The sequence below is a fragment of the Glycine soja genome, chromosome 6 (genome assembly GCF_004193775.1).
Source record: "Glycine soja cultivar W05 chromosome 6, ASM419377v2, whole genome shotgun sequence".
NCBI classification, from domain to species: Eukaryota; Viridiplantae; Streptophyta; class Magnoliopsida; order Fabales; family Fabaceae; genus Glycine; species Glycine soja.
The window spans coordinates 31,389,685-31,396,373 of NC_041007.1; the positions used below are offsets into that span (position 1 = coordinate 31,389,685).

The 6,689-nt window shown below is 40.8% G+C and overlaps 1 non-coding gene across 1 annotated transcript; it reads right to left on the minus strand.

Annotated features, from left to right (window-relative positions):
• Nucleotides 1-213: 213 nt before the first annotated feature.
• On the minus strand, nucleotides 214-320 carry LOC114417593. The gene has a single exon (XR_003667852.1). It is a non-coding gene; the product is annotated as a small nucleolar RNA R71 (small nucleolar RNA).
• Between the last annotated feature and the right edge of the window lie 6,369 nt (nucleotides 321-6,689).

Here is a 6,689-nt window from a genome sequence, read left to right on the forward strand (position 1 = left end):
CCGCACAAACATCTGAAAGAATTTCATATTGTCTGCTCTACCATGAAACCCCCGGATGTCCAGGAGGATCACATATTTCTGAAGGCTTTTCCTTATTCTTTAGAGGGAGTGGCAAAGGACTGGCTTTATTACCTTGCTCCATGGTCCATCACAAGCTGGGATGACCTCAAGAGAGTATTCTTAGAAAAAATTTTCCCTGCTTCCAGGACCACGGCCATCAGAAAGGATATTTCAGGTATTAGACAACTCAGTGGAGAGAGCCTATATGAATACTGGGAGAGATTTAAAAAATTATGTGCCAGTTGCCCTCACCACCAGATTTCAGAGCAGCTTCTTCTCCAATATTTTTATGAAGGACTCAATAACATGGAGAGAAGTATGATAGATGCTGCCAGTGGTGGAGCCCTTGGAGACATGACCCCTGCTGAATCCAAAAATTTAATTGAGAAGATGGCTTCCAACTCCCAGCAATTTAGTGCTAGAAGTGATGCTATTGTCATTAGAGGAGTGCATGAAGTAGCCAAGAATTCATCTTCATCAGCCGAGACTAAGAAGCTTGAAGGTAAACTAGATGCCTTGATTAACCTGGTAACCCAACTGGCCATGAATCAAAAATTTGCACCTGTCGCCAGACTATGTGGTTTATAATCCACTACCTACCACCACATAGACCTTTTTCCCTTCTGTGCAACAATCTGAAGCAATTGAACATCCTGAAGCTTATGCTGCAAACATCTACAACAGACCTCCTTAACCTCAGCAGCAAAATCAGCCACAACAGAACAATTATGACCTCTCCAGCAACAGGTACAATCCCGGGTGGAGGAATCATCCCAACCTTAGATGGTCGAATCCTTCACAACAGCAACAACAGCCTTATTTTCAAAATGTTGCTGGCCCAAGCAGACCATACGTTCCTCCACCAATCCAGCAGCAACAACAGCAACAGCCCCAGAAACAGGAAACAGCAACCTTCCCTTGAAGAACTTGTGAGGAAAATGACTATGCAAAACATGTAGTTTCAACAAGAAACCAAAGCCTCCATTCAGAGCTTAACTAATCAGATTCTGACAGATTACCTTCTCAATCTGTCCAGAATCCCAAAAATATGAGTGCCATTACATTGAGATAAGGAAAGCAGTGTCAAGAACCTCAACCAGCAAATGAACCAGCCCAACTTCACTCTACTCCAGAAAAAGATGATGACAAAAATTTAAAGAGTAAGTTACCTAACAATTTCTATGCAGGTGAATCTAAAGAGAAGCATCATATCCCTCTTCCATTCCCTCCAAGAGCAATTTCCAACAAAAAAATGGAAGAGGCGGAGAAGGAGATCTTGGAAACATTTAGAAAAGTAAAGGTAAGCATACCTTTGTTGGATGCAATAAAGAAAATTCCAAGAAATGCTAAATTCTTGAAGGAGTTGTGCACTAATAAGCGGAAGCTTAAAGGAAGTGAAAGAATTAGTATGAGCAGAAATGTCTCTGCATTGATTGGTAAATCTGTTCCCTAAATCCCTGAAAAATGTAAAGATCCAGGTACATTCAGCATACCTTGTATTATAGGGAACATTAAGTTTGAAAATGCCATGCTAGATATAGGAGCTTTTGTTAGTGTGATGCCTCTGTCTATTTTTAATTCTCTATCTCTTGGTCCCTTGCAATCAACTGATGTGGTAATTCATTTAGCTAATAGAAGTGTTGCCTATCCTGCTGGTTTCATAAAGGATGTCTTAGTTAGAGTTGGTGAACTGATTTTCCCTATTGATTTTTTTATTTTGAATATGGAGGAGGGATTTTCTAAAGGATCAGTTTCCATCATTCTAGGCAGACCTTTTATGAAAACGGCTTGAACTAAGATAGATGTATATGCAGGCACACTATCTATGGAGTTTGGTGATATAACTATTCATTTTAATATTCTTGATGCTATGAAATACCCATCTGAAGATCTTTCTGTATTTCATGTTGAAATAATTGACCATGTTGTTGATGAATATATGACTGATCTTCATTCTAATCTGCATGCTTGTCACTCTTCATGCATTGAATCTAAATTTGTACTTGATCATATGTCTGAATTAGATGTGACAGTGAATCTGAATTTGATATTGATTACATGTCTGCTGATGTTTTACCTCTTGAGATTGATTTTATAGAGTCAGATAGAACTAACCATGTTTTAGGAAGTACACATACCTCTGACTTTCTTTATGAGGTACAGGCTGAGAAACCATCTCTTTCTACCACTATCCAGCCGGCCACACCAGAATTGAAGCCTCTGCCATCAAATTTAAAATATGCTTACTTGGATTATAGCAAAAGTTTTCCAGTAATTATATATGCCTCCCTTGCTAATGAGCAATAAGAGAAGTTGTTATTTGCTCTCAAGAAGCATAAGAAGGCTATAGGCTGGACCCTGGCGGACATTCCTGGTATTAGTCCATCCACATGTATGCATCGAATAAATTTAGAGGATGGGGCTAAACCAGTTAGACAGCCACATAGAAGACTCAACCCGATGATTCTTGAGATAGTGAAGAAGGAGGTAACCAAGCTTTTGCAAGCTGGAATCATTTATCCTATCTCCGACAGCTAATGGGTGAGTCCCATCCAGGTAGTCCCGAAGAAAACCGGCTTCATCGTGATCAAAAATGAGAAGGAGGAGTTGATTCCTACTCGGATGCAGAACAGTTGGAGAGTCTGCATCGACTATAGGAGGCTGAACCAGGTTACCAAAAAGGACCATTTTCCCCTGCCATTCATTAACCAGATGCTTGAACACCTGGCAGGTAAATCTCACTACTGTTTCCTTGAAGGTTTTTCTGGTTATATGCAAATCATTATTGCTCCTGAGGATCAGAAAAAAACCATATTCACCTGCCCCTTCGGCACTTTTGCCTATAGGAGGATGCCTTTCAGCCTATGCAATGCCCCTGGTACCTTCCAGCAGTGCATGATTAGTATTTTTAGTGATTTTTTAGAAAATTGCATAGAGGTGTTTATGGATGATTTCACTGTATATGGATCCTCTTTTGATATTTGTTTGGATAGTCTAGAAAAGGTTTTGAACAAATGCATTGAAACTAACTTTGTTCTAAATTTTGAAAATTGTCATTTTATGGTTGAGCAAGGTATAGTTTTAGGCTTCATTATTTCCAATAAGGGCATTGAAGTAGATCCTACAAAAATTTCGGTTATTTCACAATTGCCTTACCCCTCTTGCGTGCAAGAGGTGCGATCTTTTCTTGGTCATGTAGGATTCTACAGGCGCTTTATAAGAGATTTTAGCAAGGTAGCCCTTCCACTATCCAACTTGTTGCAAAAGGAGGTGGAGTTTGACTTTAATGATAAATGCAAAGAGGCCTTTCATTGCCTCAAAAGAGCACTGACTACCACCCCTATCATTCAGGCACCAAGGTTTTGTGAAAAATTCATGTGCTACTCAATGTTTTGAAAAACTTTTTAGTACTTATCTTGATTGAGTCTTTTCTTGATTCTTGAATCTTCAACTTGATTATTCTTGATTCTTGATTCTTGAAACTTGAATCTTGAAACTTGATTCTTGAATCTTGAAATTAAATTTCTCTTGATTCTTGAAGTGTTGACTCAATCTTGAAATCATTCTCTTGGGCTTTTTGTCATCATCTTTTGTTATCATCAAAACATCTTGAATCAACTTGATTCATCTTCATGAAGCTTGCTTCTACGCTCCAAGTTCTCTTGCTAGCTTCAGATCTGCAATGAGCGCCTCATACTCTGCCTGATTGTTTGAGGCTCTGAAGTTGATCTTGAGGGCTTGCTCTAGAGTGATATTGTAAAGGCCTTCGAGGATGATCCCTACCCCGCTTCCTTTTATATTGGATGCACCGTCAACGTAAAGGGTCCATCAGTTTAGGGTGGTTGTGTCATTCCCAACGAATTCTACCAGAAAGTCAACCATGAGTTGTGTCTTCATGGGGCTGCGTGGTTCATACTAAATGTCGAACTCTGAAAGTTGATAGACCAAGCCACCATCCTTCCTGCGAGTTCACGCTTTCTCCAAACCTGCTTGATGGGGTAGTTCATCTTGACTACCACTTGATGACTCTAGAAGTAGGGCCTAAGTCGTTCGGTCAAGGTGATGAGTTCTAGCACCACCTTTTTTATCCTTTGGTAGTGCTTCTCGGCATCATGGAGTATGCGATTGGTGAAATAGATAGGGAGTTGGTGCTTCCCTTCCTCTTATACGAGGGCTGAGCTAACAGCTTCATCAGCTACTGAGAGATGCAGGAGTAGGGGTGCTCCTGGGCTAGGTGGACTCAAAATTGGTGGTGTGTCTATGGTCTTCTCGAAAGCCAGGAAGGCTTGTTCACTAGTCTCATCCCATAGGAAGGGTTCAGTTTTCTTGAGCAATTTGTAGAATGGTTTCGCCTTTTCAGCGAGCTTCGGGAGGAACCTGGACGGGGATGTTAGCCTAGCTTTCAACTTCTAGACTTCTTGGATGTTGGTGGGGTTGTGCATCTCCAATATGGCAGTGCATTTGTTGGGGTTGACTTCAATCCTCTGGTGAGTGATCATGAAGTCAAGCAACTTGCCTCCGCCTACCTTAAAAGCACATATTTCAGGATTGAGACGCATGTCGTATTTATGTAGTTCCCCAAAGATTTCTTCCAGGTCCACCACATGATGGGCTATGCTTTGAGACTTGATGACCATGTCATCCACATATACCTCGATGTTTCGTCCGATCTGTTGTTTAAAGGTTCGGTCCATCAGTTGTTGGTACGTAGCACTTGCATTTTTAAGGCCGAAAGGCATGACCCTGTAGCAAAAGTTGGCATCTTCAGTGATAAATTCCGTTTTATCCTTGTCTGGTGGATGTATCCTGATCTGGTTATATCCAAAGTAGGCATCTAAGAAGCTTAGCACTTGGAACCCAGATGCTCCATCGACTAGCCTGTCGATGTTGGGCAGAGGGTATGCGTCTTTAGAGCATGCCTTGTTCAGATTAGTGTAATTGGTGCACATTTGTCAATTGTTGTTGAACCTTTTGACCATGATGATGTTGGCGAGCCAGGTGGAAAACCTGACTTCTCTAATGAAGTTTGCATTGAGGAGTTTATCCACTTCTTCTTTGACAGCTTTACGCCATTCTTCTCCCATCTTCCTTTTATTCTGTGATATTGTTTTGGCCTAGGAACATATAACAAGTTTGTAGTAGATTATGCTAGGATGGATTCCTGGCATGTTAGACGACTGCCAAGTAAATAAATTCCCGTTTTCATGTAGCACGTCGGCAATGCGTTGGTGCTCATGACTAGTGAGGTCGCTACTAAGCCACATGCACTACCCAGGTTTAGGTTCGAGTTGCAACTTGACATGCTCTTCGATAGGTTTTGGGCCTCTGTCAGAGGTGTCGTCTTGTGGATCTATGTCAAATTCATTGCCCAAGCTTGATTGGTAGATGGTCAAGACTCAGATTTGAGACCTTTCATCCACACTCATGACTTGAATGCCTTCAACTACTGTAGTGTGAGGCTTGGAAGGCTCCTTGGTGGAAGGATATGGTGCTACCTTCAGAATCTCTGTATATCACTGTCGTGCTTGCTTTTGGTCAGCCATAATGGTTACAATTTTGACTTTCAAGGCAGGGAATTTCATTTTCAAATGAGGCGTGGAAACTATGGCACCAAGCTCGTTAAGTGTCTTTATGCCGATTAAAACAAAGTGTGATGTGTCTGCGTCAACCAGTAGATATCTGATGGTGAAGCTCCTGGAGAGTTTGCCTTGACCAAAGGTGGTCATGAAGTCCATGTAGCCTCTGGTCTCTACTTTCTTGCCCGCAAAGCCAAGGAGTGGACTGGCGTGACGGTGGACACTGGATAGTGTCAAGGGAAACCTTGAGTCTCTTGAAAGTCTTCCAATACAGGATATCGGTGGAACTGTCCTGGTCAATAGGAACTCTGGACACCATGAAGTTTGCAATGATGATGAAGATGACCACTAGCTCGTCCTGGTTGACAGGGTTGATGCCCTTGAAGTCCCTATCCATAAAGGTGATAGGAGGGATACTTCGTTGTAGCGGTGCATTGACAAAATAAATGTCGATGTCCTGGATGGCGTGCAGATGGCATTTTTGAGACTGGCTGGACTGCCCTCCATAGGAAAATCCCCCCGCAATGGTGCTGATTACACCTCTGATTTCCTGGGTGGGTTCCTATTCTTTTGGAGGTTGTCACTCACATCTCTGTTGTTGTTGTCTTTGTCTGCCTCGATCTTCTGCTCTTTTTTTGTCTGCTTTGTGGTTCTTGTGTTGCTCCTCTTGATGGAAATTTTTTCCCTAATATAAAAAAAATTATCAAAATATACAACTTCCCAATTATTTACACTAATGTACAACTTTACTATTCACAATGTAAATTTGGGTTAGGGGGACCCGAATTTACACTGTGATTTAAAAAAAAAATTGCATTTTGACGTTGAGAATTTGGGTCCCCCAAACCCGAATTCTCAACATGGTTTTTGATTTATTTTTTTATTTTTTTAGAAATATATATAAATAAAGGAAATTAATAAAATTAGAGAAGATTATAATATAATTTTTTAGTTACGATGTAGGTATTTTTTAGCTAAATTTATGTGTCATTGACGGTTTTGTTTTGTTATGCACGTTAATTAAAAAATGAGAAAATTAGTTAGTTGTATTAA